General features: G+C 43.8%; 1 protein-coding gene and 1 pseudogene across 1 annotated transcript in view; both read left to right on the top strand.

Annotated features, from left to right (window-relative positions):
* Positions 1-27,274, top strand: part of MYRIP (myosin VIIA and Rab interacting protein) — a 374,614-nt gene that overhangs the window by 114,417 nt on the left and 232,923 nt on the right. The window lies entirely within an intron of this gene.
* Positions 17,896-19,338, top strand: LOC116869729 (annotated as a pseudogene).

Here is a 27,274-nt window from a genome sequence, read left to right as displayed (position 1 = left end):
CTAACCAGGTATATATTATTAATAAGTATTTTAAAAGAGGGTATGTATCTTTTAGCATCTGTCCTATGTTCAGTTTTTTTGTTGTTGCTAAATCATGATCCTAATGATAAGGCCTAGTTTCTCTGACAGTGGAATTTTAAAAACACTTCCTTGTGTCTGAGGCAAAACTGTATCATGGTGCATTGACAAAATATCCTCCAGGGCTATTTACCCAGTAATGTCAAACTCACAGATACAAAAACATGTCAGCTCCATTGTCCATGTGTTTGGGTTTTCTAAAGTAATCTGGAAATATTGTGATGATGAATGGGTATTAGTGTTTAAAGATCAGAAATATTTAAAACCTAAAGCAACCATAGAAACTTACTTCTTCATAAATGTTTCTGAAATTTTGCTTTTGACGAGGCTTAATCCATAACCAAATACCATTGCTAAATATAAACCTGAAATACAGGTTTCTGGTATTTGAAAAGGGGGGCCTGGATTACATTCAGCTCTTACGTGACCCAGCTCCTTCATCCCTGCTAGCGTCTCTGCAGGATACAGGGCACCGACTTAAACATTGTTGGGAAAATAGGAAGTAGTACTGCATAGAAAACAGAAAATCTAAAAACAAAAGGCAATATTGGTTTTCTTGTTCAAAACTGTTTCCTTTGGATGCCAGGTATACACGTATGTATGTGTACCTCCCTGTTATATAACACAATTTTTAAGCCTAAAGTTTGAGTAATATGACTTACTAATTAGAAATATCCTCCATCACAAACTATTTGGTTTTGATTGTTACACTAGACTGTTTTGACCCCATTGATTTTGGTTCCTAATGCCTTTTCTGCCAGACCACATCCCCCTAATGCTTGACCTATTCTATTTATTCAAGAAGTAGCTGGCAGCTTGCTTACTTGACCCCGTGGGGGGACTGGGCACGCAGTGGGGACCCACCCAGACCAGGCCCCACCCTCACCGAGTTCTAGGGGAGGAGGCAATTAACAATAAACAAATGAACAGGTATGTAAAGTCATTAATTACAGATTGCAGTAGGGGCTGGGAAAGGAGGAAATAGAACACTGACATAGACATTAATGGGGACACATTCTCTACCAAATATTTGAAGACAAAATATTGGAAGACCTGTATATTACTTGATTTTCCAATATAAACACCAAATGAGAAATTTAATTTAGAATTAGGTGCCAGAAAATGCTACCTCCTGTGAGGAACTAGTGAGCTTCCTTCTTTGTACAACAGAAAATTATCTCGTTTACCCTATTTCCTTTTTTTTTTTTTTTTTAATTTTCTTAGCTCTGTGTTCCAGGAAGCTTGGAGGAAAATTTGATGCCTCATGAAAGCATTAAATTATCTGTTCTGGTCAGTGTATTTGTGCAGGAGATGAGCTAAAACACCACTGTGGCCCCTGCACCCCCATCCAAGGATGTGCTTGTAAAATAGTGGGTGGTTCTGAGGCAGGCCAGGGTCAGCCTAGATAGACCAGAGCAGAGATGTTTGAAGGGTAGTTTTTGTAAGGAAGTTTCTCAGCATGATGTGCAACATAATTCACACCTCCACTCTGCACCAAATTCTCAAAAAAATCTACTTTATTCTCTAGTGTTCGATAGAAATTGGTTTTGTATTTTGGGATGCATCCCAGGGTTAAGGCTGGCCTGAAATTGGATGTAGAGTTAGAGCAGATGTCCCCAAGAGGTCAGCCTCATTCTGTTCACATTCTGTTCCTGATCCTTTCATCTCTTTTCCTTATTATTTATTTCCCTAGTTTGTTGATTTTATTGTATTTATACATTTATGTGTGTGAACATTGTTGAGAAATATAAACAAATCCCTCTCTTGAGTTCCCTGAGAACCTAAGGTGTGATAGGCAAACAGACTGAGATGAAAATCCGTGCTCTGATATCTATTGGTGTTTGCTATGGTGCCCTCCCCCATGTCTACCTTGCCAGTCCAGTACTCCCAAAGCATAGTGTTTCAAAGTGTTGACTGCTGATGGCTCATAATTGCTCCCATATCAGAATTTTCTTCCTAGAGATTATAACCCCCTTGTTGGAGGTTGGAGTGGCTTCCCAAGACATGACTGACTAAAAAAGGGTGCAAAAAGCTATCCTCTTCTCAGAGCAGAACCAGCTGTGCAGTATAATCCAAGTTGCCAGAGCTCCAGTGGGGTCAGATTGAAGCAGACTCCACTGAGACTACATTTCCACTTGCCTCCTTCCCCTTTCCTAATCTGTTTCCTTTCTCCCCTTCTTTTGAGAATACTCCTGCAATAAATCATGTGCACAAGAATCCCTATCTCAGGCTCTACTCTTTGGGCCTCTGTTTTCTTATTTGTAAAATGATGAGAGCTCATCACTGATAGAATTATTTTGAGGAGTAAGTGAAATAATACATGTAGAGTGCCCAGAAAGACTTAAAAAGCAGGCATTCAGGAGCTGGTATTAACTGTGATGTAAAGCCACATTCCATGACTAAAGAAACATTGAAAAATGGACACCTTATTAAACACTTCCCAGGTGTCTCGTTATGCATTCTGATGGTGCTAGTCGTCATGACCCAGTAGATGACAACAGTCATATTGCTAAGTGGTAGACTTTTTCCCATTTCTAAGTGCAGGGCTGCCCTCTATGGGACTCTGAATAAATTAATTGAGGATGTTAGGTTATGAAATATACCTCTTGCAGCTAATAGCAAACTGTATGAGGATTGTTCTGTCTAAGCTTTAAAAAGCTTCTAGCGACCTATAGAGACAAATACTTCCAGTTGTCCTTAGAATTTGTGTCCCTATTCCCTTGAGGCTTGGGTTTTAGAACCTAGTGCTAACTTAGATCTCTGCTCCAACTTCTTATTTCTAGAGAAGAAACTCAAAATTCAAAGAGGTGAAGTGGCTTGTTCACTGTCCCATGATGAATGAGGAGAACTGAATTCAAATCTTACCTCAGCCCTGGCTTCCAACTCAGACTGTTTTTGTGTGATGTGCTGCTGTCTATATGGACATGGATTCTTTCTCTATGAATGGTTGCCATCTGTTTAATGACATTGAGTAATAAATATTTTTACTACAGTCCTGCTTTTCTCTGCCTTGCTCACTTATCTCTAGCCACCTGCTCATCATACCGTTTTTCCAGCACAAAGGGCAAGCTTCCTACTGTAGGACCTTTGTTCTGGCACTTCCCTTTCCCTGACACACTCTTCTATGTACTGCCTTCAAGTCTTTGCTCAAATGTCACCTTCTCACACTGGCCCCCCTATTTAATATGGTGGGCGCTCACCACCAACACTCCAGATTTCCTCTTGCCCAGCTCTACCTTTTCTTTTTTCCATAGCACTTATCATTTCTGTTATACTATATAATTTACTTATTCGTTATTTAATACCATGAATGTAAGTACCTTGGGAGCAGGGTTCTTTGTCTCTTTTGTTCAGTGACACGGTTCATGTGCCTAGAACAGTGCATAGCACACAACAGTTTTAGTATGTGTTGAATTAATTAACCTTCCAAAATGAATTTATCACCTAATGGAAGGGTCAATGCTCCAGTGTGGAAGTACAGCTCTCTGTGATGTCTGAGAGAATTTGAAGAAATGTCCTATTCCTCATGGAAGACCAGGCCACTGCTGTCTTAACTCTGCCCACTAAGAGACCAGTATCAAGAGGCATGCTGTAATTAGAACTCCTTACTCACTGTCCCCTAAGAGGCCTCCAGGGCCTCCCATCAAGCATCTCATCACCTTTGATCTCCCTCATGCCCACAAGGCCAAACCTTCTCCATCTCTGGGCTCTTTCCCCATGTAGTTGGGTCAGCCTGTGCTCTGACTCCCCCTCTAAACTTCATCTCCCCCAAACCTTTCTATTTTGCCCCCAGAGCTCATCACCTCATCACCATCAGCCACAGAGACCCCCTATCCTCAGTCTCTTCTCTGAGAGTTGTCACTGCTGTCTTGCTTGAAGCATGCCTCTCCTCTAAGGACACCACTTCCACAAAGCCTTTTCGGATGGTGGCTGTTTCTTCTCTTCCCTGTTGTAACTCTGGGCCTACTCCAGACCAGAACCTTACTCCTTTGAGGCACTTTCCATCTGAATGTACTATGTGTCACTTGACCTTGTTATGGGCATCTGTCAGCCTTGTAGCCAGTCCCCCTTATTCATAGGATATTTCATTACCTAGACCTCTGGCTCTCACTCTCTGTTCCCGTGACCCTTCCACTTCTCTTTGGTGATCTCAGCATCTCTGCAGTGACCCAGAATCCTAGTCTCTCAATTCTTTGCTCTCCATTAATCTTCAAGTCCATGGCCCTTCTCTAGTTCTTGACATCCTCGACAATGCTGAGCTCCCACATTCTTGACCTCAAGCATCCCGGTCTCTGACCACCATTTCCTATCTTTGAGTGCCCTCTCTCTAATGATTCTTCCCTGACATCTAGTGGGTTCCATGTTTTCGTTGTTAAGGTCACTTCTTGTCCTGACTTCATCCTTATTTAGCTGGGATTTCATTAATATATTTAATGGTGGTTTTTTGCATTCATTTTCAGTCCTTTGGCTTTTGCTTCTTCAGCCATACTCACCTGGCAAACCCCACCCCTGGGGAGCCCCCAGTTGCCCTCTGCACCTCCCCCCCAGCACCTGAGCAGCTGAGTAGGGATGGAGGGAAATGCACCACCATTCTGACTGCTTCTACTTTAAATTCCTGACAACCTGAGTCAGTGGATTCTAAGCTCTGCCTGGCATTCCTAAATTGTTTCCACAGTCAATCTCCATTCTCCAAAATGTCAGTTAGTCACACCTTGTCCTCTATTCTCCACCCTCCTCACTCCTGCCCCCTCCTCATTCTCAGCTAATTACATCTTTTTTCCTGAAGGTTAATTTTATTTATTCATTCTGAATTAAGAATAAAGTTACATGTTTTATTAATAGGCCCTGTCCTCCCAGGCATGGTTGCTTATTAATAATAATGAACCAGTAATTGAAATTTCAACTAGAAGTAAATCGGTCCTAAGAGAAAAGTCAGCTAGCACCCATTCAATTTTTCCCTCCTCTACTAAGCTTTTTATAGAGAAATTCAGGTTTACATTACATTAGCCTAATCTTTGGCCCTCTTTAAAGATGGGCAACTTCCGTTTTAAAGAGTTGGGAGTACTTTCTATCCAAAGATACATACTGTTAACATTTTGATATTTATTGATATAAGTTTGTTTTTCTTTAATTATTTTCTTAATTCAGCAAGAAAACAAAAGCAATTGGAAGCAACTTTCTGCCACCAGATCCTCTCTGTTTTCCCTCTTAAGGCAGGTGATTAGGCATTAAGCATGGGTAGCAATAAACAATTTGTAGGTGGAGAAAGCTGGGTGGCTCAGTTGATTAAGCGTCTGTGTTCAGCTCAGGTCATGATCTCAGGGTTCTGGGGTCAAATCCCACATCAGGCTCCCTGCTCAGTGGGGAGTCTGCTTTCCCTCAGCCTGCTTTGCCTGCTGCTCACCCTGCTTGTACTCTCTCTCACTCTCTGACAAATAAATAAAATCTCTAAAAAAAAAAATTTTGTGGATCGATGCATTATCCCCAGCATCTCAGAGCCCAATAGGGACAGGCTCGGCAGGCCTGAATTTCTTTGAGTTGTAAGACTTTGACTCTGTGCTAATTCTTCTTAGCCTTCAAAGACTATCAACTTTCCAGTTACTTTCTTTACCATGATTTCAGTGAGATAATGACATCATTTTTAATCACGTGTCTGTCTGCTTTTAATTTGCCTGCTAAATCGGCATAACTTGAACTTAATAACTTAAAGGATTACTTTAAGTATGGTTTAAAGTATAAACATTTCTTTTATGACTTAAAGTATAAACATAAATCACTTACTAATTAAAACATAAACACTTCAAGCAAAGTGGAATCCCAACGACACAGAACTTAACGAATGCAAGCACAACTTATAAAATCACCTTATAAATGTTATAAATAAATGCATAGCACCCAGTGACTGCAGTGTGAAATAGTATCCACAGAGACAATTCTGAGGGTTTCCAAGTGAACTGCTCCAAGCGTTCCTTGGAGCAGCCCAGCTAGCGAGAGTGTAAGAGGTTGTTCTGGAAACAGCATCTGCTCCTCCCAGGAAAGTCTTCTTCCTTCCCACGGCACAGCTGACTGGTGTCTTAAATCCCAAAGCAGAGAGTCAAATAAAAAAACTCACCCAGACTGCCCCTCCTGCATGGTCATGCACGAAACTGGTCCCCAGGCTGCCTCACGGGCAGATGCACACTGTGTCTTTACACAGACTCACACCCAGGAAAAGATACTCGAGGGACTTAGGTTTAGTGGTCTGCGCATTATTTTCTGTCCCTTCCCTAATTTCTGTGAGTCTTTATTTGGGGAGGTAAAAGCCAGATGATAAGCCAAGAAATCTGATAAAACTGGCATAAAATCCTCCCCGTGTGGCTGATCGTCCCCACAGACAGCCCTGAGCAGCCCACAGCCATGATCACAGGTATCTGCAAAGTTTTACAGATGGAAATTATACATGCTTGCTCATTTTTCCTAATGATGTTCTTATATTAGTAACATGGCAGGTTGCCTCCTCCTTTCTCCTACCCAGGATCTGAATACCTGGAAAACACTAGAAGTCTCTGCATTTCAGTTGCAATTTTCATGAATTCCTTGCAGCAGTGCTTCCGAAAGCGTGGCATGTGGATCACTGCTGGTAGACCAGATGAATGTGGGTGGTGCAGGACTAAACATTTTTTATATTAATAGTTATGTTTTTGTTTTAATGTGTGTTAGAAAAAAAAATGAACAGACATAACTTGCCCAGTATTTCATGGATGTAAATATTTAGAATTAGTCAAAAGGAAGAGGATAGGTAAGATTTTTTAGGTGAGAATGATTAAAACAAGAGTATTAAGTAAATAGTAATGAAGTCGATTAATGCATTTGGCAAAAAATTGTGAAAGTGGCCTGCAAACTCACAATGAGAAAGTGATGTGCTCAATGGCAGAGGCCAGCAGGCACAATTTCTTAAAAGGTGAAAGATATGGAAACTCCTGGAGACCATTCCTTGAAATGAGACAACACAACATAGTCCCATATGGAAAGATTTTCTAATCAGGCTCTCGAGTTTCTCCCACTGGAAAGTACAGCTGCCAATGATACTGTCCATGCAGTATGGGGTTTATTTTACATTCTTAGGGTTTTGTCTCATAAATTGATGAGTCTTTTGTTTGCAGAGTCAGAGAATAACCACATAATGACTACAACTGAATTCCTTCAGTCATTCATTCAACAAACACTAGAGAGCACTTTCGTGTATCAGATGCTGGGCCAGGTGCTGGGATTAGTTGAGTGAGAGGGTCACCCACTGCAGGAGGTCAGGCTTAGGAATGAAAGCTCATTCTGGCTATCCTGTGACTGGACAGCAGCAGAACTGGAATAGATCGGAGAAGAGGTGATGCAGGAAGACATGATAGTGGCGGTGGCAGTGGAGAGAAATGAGCAGGTTCAAGAGATATTTCAGGGTAGATCCAATAGAACATTGCATAAGGGAAAGACAGGAGTCAGGGGAGAACGCTAGGTTTTTGGCTTCAGTAGCCCTATGGGTGGAGATGCCAGGTCCCCAGGGCTCACAGAACACATTGCTGGGGCTCAGTATCATGTTCTCTAGGAAGTCCTGCCCTTTGTGGCTGCGTGTCTTCTCTCCCCGAGGGCACAGGTGCTGCTTTATTCTTTTGGCATGAGGCCAGTCATGTAAAAGGCATTTGGTCAGTGTCGACTAAAGGACTAGTAGAGAACTTGGGGTGTGAGATTGAGAGACTGGTTGACTTCCAGTGTAGAGCAGTCCCTCCGCCCCATTTAAAATTTAATTTGGAGATAGATTTTGAAACTGCACTCCTGTGTTACCTTGTCACTCTAAAAACCTACAAGTAAGCACAGTAGAAGTCTGCCCTTCTGCCTCAGGAACGTAAGCATGGGCTTGGTGACAGGCAGAGCAAAGACCAGGTGAGCAGTTGGAGGGGACACAGTAATGAAGGGAGATGCTGAGCAGTTTGTTGATGTCCAGTGGCGTTTGGTGCAGGCGTGTCTGACTTTGTACACTTCCTGCTCTACCACCCTCATGTTTTCTTTCCAAACAATTCTTAAAGTAGTACGTCAGTACTTGATTTCTTACCTTTCCCTGAGGGACTTACACTAATCAAAGGAGCCAGAGAAATATTAGACTGTGTCCATTGTTAGAACACAGAGCCACAGAGCAAAAACCTTGCCAGAAAGAAATTGTGGTGCCCAGGCAGAGTTTCCACCCTCCACTGCGATGCTAGGACAGCATGAAAGAGGGCTAGGCTATGGGGCTGGTTCTACTCTGCCTAGTGATTCTGGCCCAACCCACTTTGGGCCCTCCCTGGCTAGTCCACATCCTGCTTCTCCCTAATCCCCATGTATGTGTGTTCAGTGTCCATCTGCTGCTGTGTGTCGCAGGCTTCTGTCTTACCGATACCCCCTTGGTTGCCCACAGCACTTGACCCTGTGGTATGACAAAGTCAGTACTAGTGAAATGCATGAAACAGCACATATCTATGCTTTGGGCTTTAATGTTACCATCAGTTGTTATTTCTACAAATAGTTAAGTTCATTCTCTGGCTTTATTAGCCTTCCCACCCTCTCTTTGTTAATGGCTCCGAGGTAAAAGTGGATGCACAGAATTAATGAGCCAGAACATTAATGTGGTTTTCAAAATGATGCAGATGAGAGCATTACAATGTGGAAATAGACTTCATGAGCAGGTGACTTGAAACTGATTTGATTTCATGGGCATCAAAGCGAAACGGGAACATCAGCGGTGTTGCTCCTCACTGCTCATGGTCCACCTTGTTAGTGTGCTGGGTATACAGCATAGGTGTCAGGAACATCTTTTGAGTGTCTTGTCCATAGTTTTCTGTAATATTTTGCAGATCTCCTTTGTGACTGAGTCTATAGTGGTAAAACAAAATACACACACATATGTAATCAGAAATTGTGAAACGACTATAAAGGAGAAACAAGGTGTCCCACAGGGGACTAACTTTCCCCTGAAGGACAAGGGGAGGTCTTTCATGGAGAAATGGAGGAGGGTGAATGGACTCAAGCAGAAGGAACTTGGGGGAGAGAAGCTTCAAGAAGAGAGAGCATGTGGGAAAGCCTCAAGGAAGGCAAAGAGCACGGCATTTTCAAAGAACAGCCAGAAGTGGAACAGATGGTATAGATCGAGCCTGATAAGGGGAGGGGCAGATTTGGAGGCAGGCAGGCCACGTGGCTCCTATTGTATCTTGAGAAAAACCGGAGTCTGTGAAGTCATGTTAAGCAGGTAGGTAATGCATTTTTAGAGGCCCTTCTTGATGTAGTTTAGAGAAGAAATTAGGGAAGAGGAAGAAATGTCCCCAGTTTAGAAAGAGGCTGTTCCAAGATGCCCCTCAACAGATGAATGGATAAAGAAGATGTGATTCATATATACAATGGAATATTACTCAGCCATCAGAAACGATGACTACCCAACTTTTGTATCAACATGGATGAGACTGGAGGAGATTATGCAGAGTGAAATAAGTCAACCAGAGAGAGTCAATTATCATATGGTTTCACTTACTTGTGGAGCATAAGGAATAACACGGAGGACATTAGGAGAAGGAAAGGAAAAGTGAATTGGGGGAAATCGGAGGCGGAGATGAACCATGAGAGACTGTGGACTCTGAGAAACAAACTGAGGGTTTTAGAGGGGAGGGAGTGGAGGGATGGGTGAGCCTGGTGGTGGGTATTAAGGAGGGCATGTATTGCATGGAGCACTGGGTGTGGTGCATAAGCAATGAATCTTGGCACACTAAAAAAGTAAAAAAAAAAATTTTTTTTTTAAATAGAAAGAGGCTGTTGCCCTGGTCCCAGGGGAGATGCCAGATGGCACTGTGGGCTACTGCAAAGACCAGAAGATGGATGCCAACTACTTTACATTTAGGAGCTAGGGTGTGTAGAACCTGGACTGTCCATGATTCATAAGGAGAGGCAAGACCAAGAAAATGCCCCATGTCTGCCTTTAGCAGCTGGACGGGTGGAGGAGCTATTCACAGGGGACAGGATTCCAGGGCGCCAGCAGCTTGGCAGGGGTGGAGCCAACATTTAAAACGTTCAACTTGAGATGTCTGTGAAATTACATCCATGCACTTGCTTCAGGAATCTGTGACTGAGCACCCGCCTTCTTAGAAGTTTCCATGGTTTAGTGTTCACTGCGCTACCCCGAAATGGTAGACTATTAGTGTCTCTTGGGAACATGGTATATTTGCCACATTCACTGGCTGCCATCTGCAGCCACTTTGGCCACGCTTCGGGACAGGAGAAATAGCTGCCAGCTTAAAGGGGAAATTGGTTCTGTTTCCCGTAAGCAGCCAGACTGAATGAGGGCATGTTGGGTGTGATGGCCTCAGCAAATGCTTGGGGAAATCTCTTTGCTTTGGAGAAGTACTTCATATCAGTTTAGTCTTCAGAGTCACTGGAAGACAGAGGCAACCTCTATTTTTGTCAGACTTCTGTTTCAGGCGAATGCATCCAGCCATGGGGAAAGTAGTTTCAGAATAGACCTGATCAGGTGTCGGGGGACAGTTCATGCTGAGACAATAGCATTGAGGCCTTGGCCGGTCATCATTGTCCTCTGAGCTACTGAGCAGGCTGTTCTTTGATTTTGCATTTGTTTAAATATATAAGAATGCATACCCGCAGAGTGGTTTTTGAAATAGCAGAACCAATGTGGAAGTTGTCGGAGGAAGGGCTATAGAAACACTAATGTATACGAATGCTCCCTGCCTTCGCTGGGTGGTACTGTCCAATGAGTGTGCAGACTGTCCGATCAGTGCACGTAGCCTGAGTTCAAATCCTCACTGACTCTGAGATGAGTCATGAGAAACCAGCCTTCACAAATCTCAGTTTCTCCTGCATTTGCTGGCAATATGCCTAGAGTGCCTAACGTGACTCCTGGTCCATGGCAGATTGAAGAAGTCAGGGTTCTCCAGAGAAATGGAATCAGTAGGGGTGTGTGTGTGTGTGTGTGTGTGTGTGTGTGTAGAGAGAGAAAGACAATGAGAGAGAAAGGAAAAGATTTTAGAGAATAGTCTCATATAATTGGTAAATCAAAACTTTGTAGGGTAGGTAGGCAGTCTAGAGATCCAGGGAACAGTTGTAGTTCTAGCCCAAAGGCAGTCTGCTGGCTGAATTCCTGCTCCCATGAGGGAAGCGGTCTTTTTCTTAAAAATCTAACTGATTGATTCGGGGACACCTGGGTGGCTCAGTGGGTTAAGCCTCTGCCTTCAGCTCAGGTCATGATCTCAGGGTTCTGGATCGAGCCCTGCATCAGGCTCTCTGCTCAGCAGGGAGCCTGCTTCCTCCTCTCTCTCTCTGCCTGCTTGTGATCTCTCTGTCAAATAAATAAATAAAATCTTTAAAAAAAAATCCAACTGATTGGATGAGGCCCATCCACATTATGAAAGGTAATCTGCTTTATGAAAAGTGTACTCATTTAGGGGTACCTGGGTGGCTCAGTGGGTTAAAGCCTCTGCCTTCAGCTCCAGTCATGATCCCAGGGTCCTGGGATCGAGCCCCGCATCGGGCTCTCTGCTCAGCGGGGAGCCTGCTTCCACCTCTGTCTCTGTCTGCCTGCCTCTCTGCCTACTTGTGATCTCTGCCTGTCAAATAAATAAATAAAATCTTAAAAAAAAAGAAAGAAAGAAAAGTGTAATCATTTAAATGTTAATCTCACCTGGTGGCTCAGTAGGATAAGCATCTGCTGCCTTTGGCTTATGCTATGAGCCCCAGGTCCTGGGATTGAGTCCCACATCGGGTTCCTTGCTCAGTGGGGATCCTGCTTCTCCCTCTCCCTCTGCTGCTGCCTCTGCTTGTGCTCTCTCTCTCTGACAAATAAACAAATTTTTTAAAAAATGTTAATCTCACCTCGAAAATACTGTGGGAGCAACATCTAGACATGGTTGACCAAATGTCTAGATGACCAAATGTCAGCTTTGCCAAGTTGACCTCTAAGATTAATCCTCATACTAGTGCTCTGAGATGGCTTTCAGACTTCCCTAGCTCTCCCAGCCCAGTTAAACCCTTAGAAGGGCCCTTGAGTAGACTTTCCATGCTTTCTCTTAACTTGTGTCCGTGCGTGACTCTGCTCTTTTTTTGTCTCTGAACCTCCCTTCATTTAGAACATTATACAGCACAAGGTGGCATCTCCATATATGTTTATTGAATAAAGAAGCACATGAACTATGTAGGATTCATTTATAAAAGCAAAAGACAGAAATTTCAACAAGCTGTGAATTTACTTATTCACTAAAATTTTAAAGCAGTGGATAAATTTAGATGTGGGCTTCAGGACATACATCTTAACATATTGTTAAAATAAAAATATACAACCAAAGCCCATGAAGACCATTAAATTAAGGCTGTCCTTCTTTATCAAATGGTCTTTTCTGTATTTAATTTCAGACCGTGTTCTTAGGTATAGCTAGGCTGTAAGTCCCTATTTGGCCCTGGTTTTCTCTCCAGGGAAATAAGAGAGCACAGTATAAGAGGGAGGGTCCTACACTGTCACTGTTGAACCCAAAATCAAGAGGCCAGCTCAGACCCAGAAAACATGGACTGGAAGACAGCTAATGGAGAGAGCTCTTCAGCAGTTTTTGTAATTACTGCAGCACACTGCAGGACACCAGACATCACAGCTCTCCATGTGGACACTCACCCTCAGGAGGCCTGCCACTTCGAAACGCAGAATGCACACTTACTCCAATCAACCTCCCCTGACTACCCCTCCCCCGCAAGCAGTGTTCCTAAAGGAATGAGCAGTACGCAGAATTTCAGATTCTCTGCAGTCACTTTGTCTCTTGTCTTTCCATTTCCTCGTGCCCGAACAAGGCCAGGCAACCTCAGGGATGCAGACATGGGGTGTTGATTTTGGTGGAGACTTGTTGAGTCAGTCTATCCCCTGAGTATTTTTTCTATCTTTGCTTAAAGCTTCTTCTGCCTGCTTTTGCCCCAGTACTGGAGTTGGGGTGGCAGGACTCACTGTCAGAAAGCCAAAGCAAACAGAGGTGGGGGGGGTGGGGAGGAAGGAAGTTGCAACATGCAGGTTCTCCACTGAAGCGAATGAATCTTCCAGCTGTGACAGAGAGACAGAGAGGCCAGAGTTGCGTGGCCCAGCAGTGGAGCTGGTCAGAGCCTGCTGATGAGCCCTATCCTGGGCAGGCTCTCCATGGGCAGGTGGAGGGATAGAAGGCTACGAGCTTCCAGTGTGGTGGCTTGGGACTTCCTAAGGAACAATCTGAGATGGGCTTCTAGGGGTCACAGATTGTCTGGATGAATGGTGGTCTCCTGGGGCCAAAAATCTCTCAAATGGAAGTGCCATAACCTAGAAAAAGACTGCATTTCTCAGTGTTTCCACAAGTGGTCATACTGATATGACCTACTAATATCATTGTAATGATAAAAACCATGATTGTATTACAGGCCTGTGATGGACAGGTGCTGTGACTGCACACTTCATTTTTGTCCTTCCTACAGCTTTATGAGGTGAGCATTATTGGCCTCATATTATAATAAGGAAACTGAGTCAGAGAGCTGAGATACCTTGCCAAGTCAGGATTCTTACCCAGGTCTTTCTGATGCCAAAGCCTGTGCTCTTCATGCAGCACTTTCTTGATGAAGATACTTCCCTTTCTCTTGCAAGAAAGGATGAGCCTAGGGAAAGGAATGCTGTCTTGGAAACTGGGAAGGAAAGACAACAAATCAGAGTCCTACGAAGATGGATAGCCATTCAAGGACAAGCCAAGAGGGAGGCGGGGAAGGGCAAAGGGAATGGGGGCAGTGCTGGCCATTCTGAAGCATGGAGCCAGATTTCTGGAAACTCTGCTGGAAAGCAAAGCTATCGGAAAAAAGCAGTGCCAAGACTTGAGGAATTCAGGCCACCAGAAACACATGGAAGGCTGGCTTCCGAGAATGGCCACCAAGGATATAAGAGTGCTTCCTTTGACATGCAGTGCCTGGAGAAGAGGAGAATAGGCAGAAGAACACAGGTCACCCCAAAATTATATTAAGAGGGACCCATAGAGGTGATAAGTAACAATGCCCGTTGCAAATCCCACAGGCCTGTGAAGAACAGAGCAGCCCCCAGTGAGCCAGTGAGCCAAGCGATGTTAGAAGCCACTGCAAAGAAAGCTGCCCTACCCCGGGGTCATTTTTAGGCCATCTTCACACCCAACCTCATTCTGTAGTGGGTTTAGCATGTCTCTGCATACAATACTATGCTTTGCATGGGCTCCCCAGTCCAGTATGGTAGCTTTAAGTTGACGTACCTCCCCTGACCCTGCCACCGCCTAAAAGGGGACTTCAGCAGCCTTTTAGGATGCTGGGTCTTTGTTTTGGGCTGCTTGGGCCCTCCCCTCTTCTTTTCTATTCCATCTTGCTCTGAATCCTGTCACTCTCTGCTTCATCATCCAGCCTTCCCTTTCCATCCTTACCTTGCTCTTACTCTCCTTGAACTTAGCCCTGCCTTCCTCTCTCAGAGTGAGGTTGATCTGCATGTAAGAAAGAAACCCAAACTAACAGTGGAAAAAACAGGATAAACAGTGATTAAATGGGAGAGAAGTTGATTTGTCATTCACATAAAAGAAATTCAGTGGTAGGTTCAGGACTAGTGTAGTGGCATCCCCATGTCACTGAGGACCCAGGCTCCTATGTTTCTATCTACACTGCGTCCCAAGCTCAAATCGTCAATCAAGATGGCAGCCAGAGCTCACGCCATCATGGGCACCAAGTGAAATGGGGGAGAAAAAGCAGAAAGACAAAAATGGTGCCCCTCCTGGCTGAGAGAGCTCCTTCTAAGCACCCTGTGTCACACAAATCTCTTCCACTTTTATTTCACGGGCAAGAATGAAGTCGCATAGCCACATCTAGTTGGAGGTGTGGGGAAGCATGGTCTCTATTCTGGGAAGAACTGGCAATTAGGTTCTATTATTGAGGAAGAAGGGAAGAGTGGATATGTTCCTTCTCCTGCCCCCTGTGCCTCCTTCTCTTCAATGACCAGGCTCGCCATCAGTCATGGTTTGGGTTTCCTTCTGGGTTTGGTATCTTTAGCTGCTTGAGTATGGAAGAAAATTAACACATGTCTAACCTGAACTTAACGCCATCATAGCAGAGCTTTCAGTGTAACACATCATAGCAGAGCTTTCAGTGTATCCCTCTTCTTGCAGGGACAGCATTATGTCCCACTGTGTTTGCTCAAGCCCCCTATGTGGACCCAGATACCCTGTGTTGTGATTACACCCAGAGGAGGCAAAGCATACAGCAGCTGAAGACAGAGCAATTTGTTCTGAATTTTTTCTTTTTTATATTTAATGAACCAACCTTTACAGACAGAATTAAAAGCAAGAAAATAGAAATCCTGGGGCACGTGAAAGATAAACAATCCCCACTCCAAATGTAGAAGCTCTTTTAGGCAAAAACAAGTAAAAACACACAGAATGAAAAAGCTCAAAAGCTACAGCCTCAAGGTATCCACATTCAGTGACTTTCAGTCTAAGTAAAGGAACCGTCTTAAAAATAAAACCCCAGGCCGATTCCCAGTATGTAAAGATATAAAAGCGGTACTTTCTTTCCATTCGTTAACTTTAAAGATTCAAATGTATAATGCTTGCTTCTAAGTCCCATCAGTTAAGCAATGAAATAAAGCCATGTTAATGAGCAAAACTCTTTGAAATCGATACTTATAGGGGTGGTCTTACAACAGTGTTACTATCCAGTTTATTTTGCATGTGTTTTCATACATAATATCACAGTATATTTCATAACATCAGAGAGGTCTGGATACACATAGCTGAGTGGTTATAAATGGTGACATTGTTTACAGCTTATCCTGCAGTACAGTTATGCCCTGCTGGGTGGTATACACAGTAGGAACAGTTTCTAGGTGAACCACCCATCCCAGGGTGGTAAATGACTCTTGACAGTTCAGGTTAAGTCACTGGTGGACTCAAAACATTAAAATATAGTCCAGGAGTACCTGGGATGCTCAGTGGGTTAAAGCCTCTGCCTTTGGCTCAGGTCATGATCTCAGGGTCCTGGGATCCAGCCCCGCATCGGGCTCTCTGCTCAGCAGGGAGCCTGCTTCTGCCTGCCTCTCTGCCTACTTGTGATCTCTCTCTCTCTGTCAAATAAATAAATAAAATATTTAAAATATATATATATAGTCCATAAGAAGAAACAGAACCATAGATACAAACCAACTGGTAGTTGCCAGAGGGCAGGGGTGGCGGAGGGATGGGCAAAATGGGTGAAGGGCCGTGGCAGGTACAGGCTTCCAGTTATGGAATGACCATGTCATGGGGGTGAAAGGTACAGCGTGGGGACAACCTAGTCGGTGGTACTATAATCACACTGTATGGTGACAGACAGAAGCACACTTGTGAGCACAGTGTGATACAGAGTTGTTGGATCACTATGTTGTACACCAGAAGCTCCTGTTCCGTTGTGTGTCAGCTAGATTTCAAGTAAAAAAAAAAAATTTTCAGAAAAAATACATAGTACATATTATGTATTAAAAGCAAGAAAATAGAAATCCTGGGGAACGTAAAAGATAAACAATCCCCACTCCAACTGTAGAAGGTCTTTGAATGCAATACTGTTTTGTCTTACAATTTCATAAATAGTTAAGTGTGTTAAAGATGAAATACAGCCCCTCAGCCACGAACCCCTGGAATACTGCAAGACACGGTGATATCTCCGTGTGGAAGATTTTAGGATTGTTCTCACCAAAGTTGCCTGCATCACGCTCTCCTTCCCTCCCAGTCCTGCTGCTTCTTCTCATGTTCCAGCTTGTCTACACTTCTGAAGCCAGGCCAAGGACGCTTCCTTCTTGCTTTTCTGCCAACACTACGGCTCTTTGCTTCATCCTCCCTTTCTCTGTTTTCTGCCCATACAGCTTCTCTCTGGTGACCCCATGTTCCCCTCTTCATGTCCTTTGTTGCATGTCCTTTGTGGAGGAGGTATGTATGGGTGGAGCAGGCAGGGTGTGTGTGGGGTTAACAGGGGGAAAAAAATCACATTTTTGAACTTCCTTTCATTACCCTGTGTATCCATCCTAGAGAAGGAAGAACCCTAAAGTGTCTTCCTTTTGTGGTGCAAGAGGAGAAACAAATGTGCAAAGTGCACATTTAATTCTTGTGGAAGAAGAGAGACCATAATGTAGTTTATGAAACACAACCACCAGATCCTAGGTACCTGAGCTGCATGTGAGCCTTACAGATTAGAGACTGGAGGGTTCCAACTCGTCTGAAATCTTCCTCCAAGATTAGTACATGAGTCCTCACCCAGCAGCCTCCTACTGGAAAGAAAGAACCTTTCCAGTGTTTTCCATGACCAACCATGGCTTCTTGACCAACTATGGGTGGTTGCCTACTGTGGGAAAGGGAACCTGGGGCTCTGGGTGGGATGTCTGAACTCAAGCCTGGGTTCCACCATTCATGAACTTTGTGAGATTGAGCAAGTTTCTTAAACCTCTCCATGCCTCAGTTTCCTGATCTGAAAAATAGGAAGGTGATAGCTATCTGCCTCTACCACATGGGCAACTAGATGGAATCAGCATCTTTGACAGTTTTGTGTACCTGTGGAGGTTACACATGGTCACTTTAGGCAGGTGGGCAAACTTGAGAGCTGGTGAGCTGCGTATTAATTAAAAAACAAAAGATGCGCTCTCAGAACCTTCCTGCGGCTGCGTTCGGACCTCGCTGCTCCAGCCTCCAGGACACGTCCCATCCTTCCAGCCTGAGACTAGCAGTAAAAAAAAAAAAATTCCATATCATTTCTTGCCCCATACACACCTTGAGGCGAGCAAAAAAAATAAAATAAATTTTAACAATGAGGGAAATCGTGCACATCCAGGCCGGTTAGTGTGGCAACCAGATCGGTGCCAAGTTCTGGGAGGTAATCAGTGATGAACACGGCATCGACCCCACTGGAACCTACCACGGTGACAGCGACCTGCAGCTGGATCGCATCTCCGTGTACTACAATGAAGCTACAGGTGGCAAATATGTTCCTCGTGCTATCTTGGTGGATCTAGAACCCGGGACCATGGACTCTGTTCGCTCAGGTCCTTTTGGGCAGATATTCAGACCAGACAACTTTGTTTTTGGTCAGTCTGAGGCAGGCAACAACTGGGCCAAAGACCACTACACAGAGGGGGCTGAGCTGGTTGACTCAGTCCTGGATGTGGTGAGGAAGGAGGCCGAGAACTGTGACTGCCTACAGGGCTTCCAGCGGACCCACTCACTGGGTGGGGGCACAGGCTCTGGAATGGGCACCTTGCTCATCAGCAAGATCCTGACCGCATCATGAACACCTTCAGTGTGGTACCCTCACCCAAAGTGTATGACACTGTGGTCGAGCTCTACAATGCCACCCTCTCCGTCCATCAGTTGGTAGAGAACACAGATGAGACCTACTGCATTGACAACGAGGCCCTTTATGACATCTGCTTCTGCACTCTCAAGCTGACCACACCAACCTACGGAGACCTGAACCACCTCGTCTCAGCCACCATGAGTGGTGTCACCACCTGCCTCCGCTTCCCTGGTCAGCTCAATGCTGACCTCCGGAAGCTAGCCGTCAACATGGTGCCCTTCCCACAGCTCCACTTCTTCATGCCTGGCTTTGCACCTCTGACCAGCCGTGGAAGCCAGCAGTATCGGGCCCTCACTGTGCCTGAACTCACCCAGCAGGTCTTTGATGCCAAGAACATGATGGCTGCCTGTGACCCCCGCCATGGCCATTACCTCACTGTGGCTGCTGTCTTCCGTGGGCGGATGTCCATGAAGGAGGTAGATGAGCAGATGCTCAACGTGCAGAACAAGAATAGCAGCTACTTCGTGAAGTGGATCCCCAACAATGTCAAGACAGCAGTCTGCGATATCCCACCTCGTGGCCTCAAGATGGCAGTCACCTTCATTGGAAATAGTACAGCCATCCAGGAGCTCTTCAAGCGCATCTCAGAGCAGTTCACGGCTATGTTCCGGCGCAAGGCCTTCCTCCACTGGTACACAGGTGAGGGCATGGACAAGATGGAATTCACTGAAGCTGAGAGCAACATGAATGACCTTGTCTCCGAGTACCAGCAGTACCAGGATGCCACCGCAGAAGAAGAGGAGGATTTCGGTGAGGAGGCTGAAGAGGAGGCCTAAGGCAGAGCACCATCACCTCAGGCTTCTCCATTCCCTCAGCCTTCTTCCTCAGCTGCCCCTGTCCTCTCCCTCAGAATTACATTTTCTGCCTCTGTCTCTTTTTTTTCCCTTTTTTGGAGGGTGATGGTCCTAGAACACAGTGCCTGGCACATAATGGGCGCTCAATAAATATTTGTTGTTTGTTGAATGTCTCCTCTCTTCCACTCTGGGAAACCTAGATTTCTGCCATTCTCAGTAACCCTGTATTTCCTTTCGGTGTCTCCTTCTCCCATCTGTCCAGTTGGTATTTCCCTTTGTTTTATAAGATAATTCTCCAAGAAGCTGGGTCTCATCAGATCCCATCTAAAACCAAGTGCTTAAAACCCAGTAGATGGCCACCATCCTAAGCCCATGTGGTAGCCCCGGGGAAAGGAAACAAAGCTACTTCATAGCAGTAGAGGTACCTATAAGGAAGGGGTAAGGTTTTCTATTTTAGAGCCGTGTTGGAGAGGGATATCCAGGCTCTTGAGTCCTAATTTCCAGGCATTTCCCTGCTCCTCTCAGCTTCAGGAGAGGTGTTGACAGTATTATCTCTCTTTTTCCATCTTCCAAGCTGTGTCCTGAGCTGTTCCTTTTGCAGGGGTCTGCCCCACCCTGTTAAAGCAGGATCCTTCCCTTTTCCTACATAACCACCTTCATATGTTGGATTTCTTCCTTTTCCCCTGGTTGGAGAAGGGGGCCAAGAAGGGGAAGAGGGACTAGCCTCCAGAAAGACCCTCCCCATCCCCACCCTTTCTTAGCAAACACCCAGCTCTGCTGTATATATACAGAAAGGTTTGTACTGCCACCTAAATCTTTTGAATCATTCTTCCAGAGAGAGGACAAGGAGACCCTCCTATCTTTGGCAACATCTCATTTTTTCCTTTTGCTATTCCCTCCCCTGCCCTTGGCTTCATCCTGTCCTACACTTCAAATTTCTATTTTGTGTTGAACTTGCTTTTTTTCATATTGAAAAGATAACATTGCCCCAAGAGCCAAAAATAAATGACAACTAAAAAAAACAAAAAACAAAAAACAAAAGATGCTTAAATTCTTAGCTCTTTCCTCAGCCTTGTCTGGTTCATATTCCAAATTCAGCTCCTGTTGTATTTGGCCCCACTGCCAGAAGCACTAAAATCTATATATGTCCATAGGCATCAAATTTATTCACAACCTAACCTTATTTTCATAAAGAGAAGAAAACATAGATCTCTTGGGACATTCTGTAGATGCTGGTGTTGGGGAAGATCTTTATAAGAAAATTCTTTGGAAAAAAAATAAAATTCTTTGAGCTCGTTTTTCTGAGAAGCCATGTGATGGTTTAAGACTCTCATTTAATTAAATATATCTTTCGCCCTTTTTACTCATGTGAGCAAAATTATGAGTGATTTGTAAACATTTCCAAAATTCCAAAGATCAAATATTTCATTAGAATGCTTCGTTATTATTTATGAGGGTTTAGCCATGTGCCAAAGAAAGCTAAAAAAAAAAAAAAGACCAACATTTTTAATGTGAAATAGTATACATAATTTACCAAAGTAAGGCTTTTAAGTTTCTTTGACCCTTACCTTAGACAATTTTTTTTTTTTTCAGCAAGCATATAGGCATTCAGCAGAAACTCCCTGGGATCTTGGAGATAGAACAATTACCACCATTAGTGTGGTTCTGAGGGAAACAGGGAAGAGTGGGAAGAACCTATGCTCTGCAGGGGACACCCAGAGACCACTGCTCCCTGGGTAGGCGCCCTTCTCATGGGCTGTAGTTCCCTTACATGTATAGTGAGGACACTCCAGCCTTTAGCTTCCCCCACTGCCTCATCCTCCCAACGTCTGGCCTATGGTCGTTTCTGTCTTCCTGGCAGCTCATACAAGTCAAGACATGTTACAATGGGGTTTAAATGTTGCTGACCTTTGCAGACCTTAGCCTGACTATACACATTTTTGTTTGATTCATACAGTATTTTAAAATTAGAAAGCTTACATAAAAATCCAGTTGAGAGCTTTTATTGAAAAATTGCAACACTGGCTCTCCATTACAACTTTTGTCCAGGCTTGAGTTATAGCCATCCCATTGTTGGGTCAGAGAGTCTGTGGTCCTCTGCTCCCTACCAACCTTGGTCTGGCTCACTCAGGCCACCTCTCCAGGACTTAGGCCCACCAGAGTTTGTTAATCCTTATAGCGTAGCTGTTTTGTGCCGTCTCAGCCTATTCATAGTCATGCTAGTGGCAAAAAATGCCTGGGAGCACTCATCTGGGCCCCAGTGAGCTTCCCACAGACATCTGCCTTTTCCAAGCTAATGTTACCACTGGATGGTCCCTTGTGGTTCTTAATTGATTGCAAGATGCCCTTCAACAATGACCATCATTAAACTTTGAAAAAATAAAAATTTATTACTTACAAGACCTGGAAATTACATAGCACACCTGGGACCACACAGCAAGGTAATGGAAGAGAGAGTGAGTGGGCAAGAGAGTGTACACACAGGGGTCAGGCTTCTGCCTTTACTGGGGTCAAGGGTGGGGGCATAGGCTCACTCCTTACTGGTAAATTTAAAATATAATAGTGGGGATTTAAAGCACAGGAAGAGAAAACAAAACAAAACAAAACAAAAAACAAGTGGCCCAAATGTTCAGTTATCAAAATCAACTAAGTTCTCTGAGACAAAGAGGAGACTCAGTTGGGGGAGGTGGCCTGGCAACATATTTATTTAAGACTGCCTTTAGGAAACAAACTGAGGGCTGCTGGAGGGGAGGGAGAGGGAGGGATGGGGTGTCTGGGTGATGGACATTGATTGGGGAGGGCATGTGCTGTCGTGAGTGCTGTGAATTGTGTAAGATTGATGATTCACAGACCTGTGCCCCTGAAAGAAATAATACATTACATATTAATATAAAACCCAGCAGGGACAAAAAAAAAGAAAAAAGAAGAAGAAGAAGAAGAAGAAGAAGAAGAATGCTTCTTTGAAATGGATCCCCTGGCAATCAAAGTTTAAGGCAGGCGTTCCTTTACAAACAAACAAACAAACAAAAAAAAAAACAGAACTGTCAAGGCTTTACACTATAGTAGCAGAATTTGTTCTGTTCTTCTCTCCAGTAGAGATTTGATTGTGAGTGGAAAGATCTCTGAGAACAACAGAGATGGTTTTAACTTTTCATGGGGCCATTTTGTTATAAGCACAACTTAAGAAAACCCCTACCTCCCAAAGTTGCATGTTGTCCTTGCTGATTCCTCATGGAACTGTGCAGGCTGGTCTAAGAAAATCAGGCTGTAGGCAAGTCAGAGTTTAGTTATGAATTGGTTCATGCTTTCCATAGGCTACTGTAGTCTACCTGAGAGCCCCAGGGAGCAAGGGCCAGTCACCAGCAGGGCCAAGATATGACCCTGAGGGATATTTGAGGCTCCTGGCAGTAGCATCCCAAGAGCACCTGCCAAGTGGACATAGATTCTGGGGCCAGCAGTCACATGGCAGGCACTGGCAGAGGAGGGCAGGTCTAGAGTTCTGCACGGAACTCCCTCTCCAAGGGAGCTGGTGCCAGAGGGTGGGCACCACACAGTTGGTTTAGTAACATGGCCTGGTGAGCTCTGGAGCCAAACAGCCAGAGCAGGTTGTCTGCCATCTGCTGTTCCTCGCCCAGACTTGGGCCCTCCACGCATATCCCACAGGGGCTTCTGTGCATGCTCTTGGCAACTGATTTGGTCTTGTACTTTGTGTCTTTAAAGGTGACTAACATAACATAATAAAAAATAATAATAATAATAAATAAAAAGTTTAAAAATGCAAAAAAATAAAATAAATAAAGACATTAATTTTTGTGGTGATAATAAGGGAAACATTTAAGACCGAACACTTACTACCTACCATCATAACATACCTCTTTTTAAATTCTGTTAAAGGAAGTTACCTCACAAACCACTCTTGACTGTTGTCTGCTCCCCCCTTCACCACTTCCCTGAAAGCATGCCCCCAAAGGTCACTGATGTGAATAACTCTAGTGGGACACACTTTGGTTCTTCTTATTTATTTATTTACGTTATGTTATGTTATGTTATGTTATGTTATGTTATGTTATATCATGTCACCATGCAGTATGTCGTTAGTTTTTGATGCAGTGTTCCATGATTCATTGTTTGTGTATAACACCCAGTGCTCCATGCAATCCGTGACCTCCTTAATACCCATCACGAGGCTCACCCATTCCCTGACCCCCTTCTCTCTAAAACCCCAAGTTTGTTTCTCAGAGTCCACACTCTCTCTTGGTTCATTTCCCCCTCTGATTGCCCCCACCCCGCTTCATTTTTCCCTTCCTTCTCCTAATATCCTCCATTCTATTCTTTATGCTCCACAAGTAAGTGAAACCATATGATAATTGACTTTCTCTGCTTGACTTATTTCACTCAGCATAATCTCCTCCAGTCCCATCCATGTTGATGCAAAAGTTGGGTATTTATCGTTTCTGATGGTTGAGAAATATTCCCTTGTGTATATGGATCACATCTTCTTTATCCATTCATCTGTTGAAGGGCATCTCAGCTCTTTCGACAGTTTGGCTATTGTGAACATTGCTGCTATGAACATTGGGGTGCATATGGCCCTTCTTTTCACTACATCTGTATCTTTGGGGTAGATACCCAGTAGTGCAATTGCAGGGTTATAAGCTAGCCCTATTTTTAATTTTTTGAGGAACCTCCACATTGTTTTCCAAAGTGGCTGCACCAACTTGCATTGTAACAGTGTAAGAGTATTCCCCTTTCTCCATGTCCTCTCCAACACATGTTGTTTACTGTTTTGTTAATTTTGGCCATTTTAACTGGTGTAAGGTGGTATCTCAATGTGGTTTTGATTTGAATTTCCCTGATGGCTAATGATGATGAACATTTTTTCAGGTGTCTATTAGCCATTCATATGTCTTCATTGGAGAAGTGTCTGTTCATGTCTTCTGCCCATTTTTTTACTTCAACCTCTCAAACTCAGCACACTTTGGTTCTTCTATTGCCTGACTTCTTGGTGGCATTGGACAAAGCTGACCATGCTGTCCCTGAAGAATTTTTCCTCCCCTCAACCCCCAACCCCCAGCCCTGTTTCTTCCTACCTTGTCTGCCATCCTTAGAAGTAGGTATGTGGCCTGATCTTGGATTCCTTCTTATCTTGCCTCTGTCTTTCTTCCTAGATAATCTCAGCCACTCTCATCTCTATGCTGGCAACTTCTATATTCTCATTTTCTGCCCAGATTTCTCCTCTGAGTCTCAGACTGTGGGTCTTGCTAGTTACACATCTCTGCTCCAATATGTTCATAGCTGCTGGTGGTGCCCACCCAGGTCCCCATCACCACCAGGTCTACCCATCCCCCAGCTGCTGCAACAATTAAGAGTTGTTAGCAGCCCTCTTTCCTCCTTTCTACCTCTACTGCACCCCAAAGGAAGATCTCTGCCAGTACCCAGCTGACATGGGGCCATGCTGCAAGGTTGTATGACTTTGGAGCAATTCCTTCTCCAAAACTCCCATGGGATCAGACTGAAACAGGTCACTGAGACCTTGCTCAGCCTGTTCCCCTGTCCTGTCTAGTCTTTCTTACTTCTCTTCTCCTAAGCGATTTACATTCAAGAGAATCCCCATCTCAAACTCTGCTTCTGGAAACTGGACTAAGACAACTATCATATTGACAGCTCAAAATTACTATAGCTAAATATCTCCCACCCCCTCACAGAGTATCTTATTAATGTACAGAAACCTTGAGTGTACCCAGTTAAAATTGGTGTTTCAGTCAGGTTACATATTGTGCTGTATTTCACGGTCCAGTCAAGTTTCTTGTGAAGAGCTGGCTCAGGCTAATGGGCAGGTCCAGGTGTTACCTTCTCCAGATGAAAAAAGTAAGATTCTGAGAGAATATGTACAGCGTAGAGGTTGTGATGATTTCTGGCACCACAAATGCAGTTGCCTTCATTGACATAATTACAGAGATATAATGTTATGTTTTAGATTTCTGTCATTTGTGATTTCTCTCTTTTGGAATTTACTATCCAAAGCAACTTAAGACATTGAACATATACTCATAGACTATACAACTTTAAAGCTGGAAGGGGACTTAGAGATTACTTAAGAAGCAATGCCAAATGTAAGCTCGCGCTCCCTCGTACATCTGCGTGCCCAGCAGACATCACTAATCAAACATGGCACACTTTCCTAGAGTGTCCAGATGTGCCCTCAGAATCCATCTTAATACAGTCTTCCAGATGACCACTTCCAGTCCCTGAGACAGATACATGGGGAGATACAGATATAGGCACAAATTGAGACAAATACAAAAATTGAACTTTTTCATAACTTTATTGGTTTCAATCCCTTTATAGACTATCTGAGCAAACTGGGTTCTCATTAAGATAAGTGATTACCCAGGGAGAGACAACCTGTTTGCAGACAAGTCAGCTCTCAAACTCAGTCCAACAGACTAATGACTCTGTGTTCTTTTGGATACCTTGTACACATATTTGCATCTCTATTCCTTTTGTTTGAATACTTACCAGCAGAAGTTTTGCTGATAAGATATGTGCATAATTTCCAAATCCACTTAATCAAATAGATTTTCTGGAAAACAGTAAAGAATCTAAGACAAATGATACACCATTTTTTTTTTTCCTGAATATGATCAGTGTTGGGCAAGGAAATTATTTACTCTGGGAATTCCAATAAATTTTGTGTGTTTTGTTGGGGAGGAGTCTGTTTAGTTTTCAGTTTAGCAGATTAAAATCCTTTTTTTTTTTTTTTCTCACCATTTAGCCTGAGTAATCACCTTGTTGAAGCTTTTTTGTTCATTTGTCTTTAGCTAATTTGTGACTGTGCATTTGGAGTTGGGTGTTACTGTGCATTTTCATAGGCATTTCAGATAACAGAGTGACGCACAAACAGGCAGACATGAATTTTTCATGCAAATGAGGCTAAGAGAATCGAGACCCATGTCAACTTTAAGCTAGAAGCCTTCTCTTTGTCTTATGAAATGTGTCCATCCTAGCCCAGCAGGGTGTACATGAATTTGTTTTCTGTCCCTTCCATGAAGACACCCCTTCTTCAGGTGCTATGTTATTATAACACTGACTGATTTCTTAGTTTTATCCATGCTTACATCTTCTTCCTTTCTCCTTGACTCTTGATATGCCCCAATATTCAGTCCTCAGTACTCTTTCTTTGTTCTTTTACCCTCAAAATTGTCCTCCCAGAGCTTCTGGTCCCACTTTAAGAAGGATGAGGCTATGGTGAACATCCTGTGACTTTGTCTTTCTCCAGAGCTCCAATCTGCTGCCTTTTCACCTGCTAAACTTGCCCACTTTGTATTCCCTCACTGCTTCAAGTTAGTGAGTCAGAACCAAACTCATCATATGTTTACCTTGTCCTCAACATGACTTACTTCTTTATGTCCACAGTACTGGCATTTTGTTAGTCAGTCATGAAAGCTGAAGACAATGGTGGTCTTTGGATCTCCTATTTCTTGTATTCTGACATTCTAGGCCCCAGGACCTCTCACATGTTTTCATCATACTGTGACTCACATCCATGTCAGTCCCTCTGCTCCCACTGATACCTCCCTGGTCCAGGCCTGGGCTGGATGAGTCCTTTGTCTGCCCTGCTTCCAGTATTCATGCTTCCTAAAGCCCTGGAACTGTAGCAATCCAGGGATTCCTAAAAGAGCTCACTTCCAGCTGTAGTGCTTTTAACATTGTGGATAACCAAGTCAATAAAGTGGTTATAAAAGATAAGTAGAATGAGAAAAAAGAAGGAAGGAAATGACTGTAAATATTAGTATACCTCACCTACCTAGTGGTCCATGCCAGAAACCTCACTGCCGTCTTTGATTTTTATGAATCCCAACATTCAATGAGGCCTATTTCTTAAAAATCTGTCCAGTTAGTTTGTTCCTCTTCATTTCCATTGCCTTGGTCTCCAGTTACAGCCTCAGCCTCAGTAACCATCAGTGTACAAAAGTCTCAGCTAATTTCCACCCCCCACCAAGTCAGCTAGCACTTTCTAATTT

Source organism: Lontra canadensis, unplaced genomic scaffold (genome assembly GCF_010015895.1).
Source record: "Lontra canadensis isolate GAN:19392208 unplaced genomic scaffold, GSC_riverotter_1.0 scaffold20, whole genome shotgun sequence".
Taxonomy (NCBI): domain Eukaryota; kingdom Metazoa; phylum Chordata; class Mammalia; order Carnivora; family Mustelidae; genus Lontra; species Lontra canadensis.
This window is presented reverse-complemented; position numbering and strand designations above follow the sequence as displayed.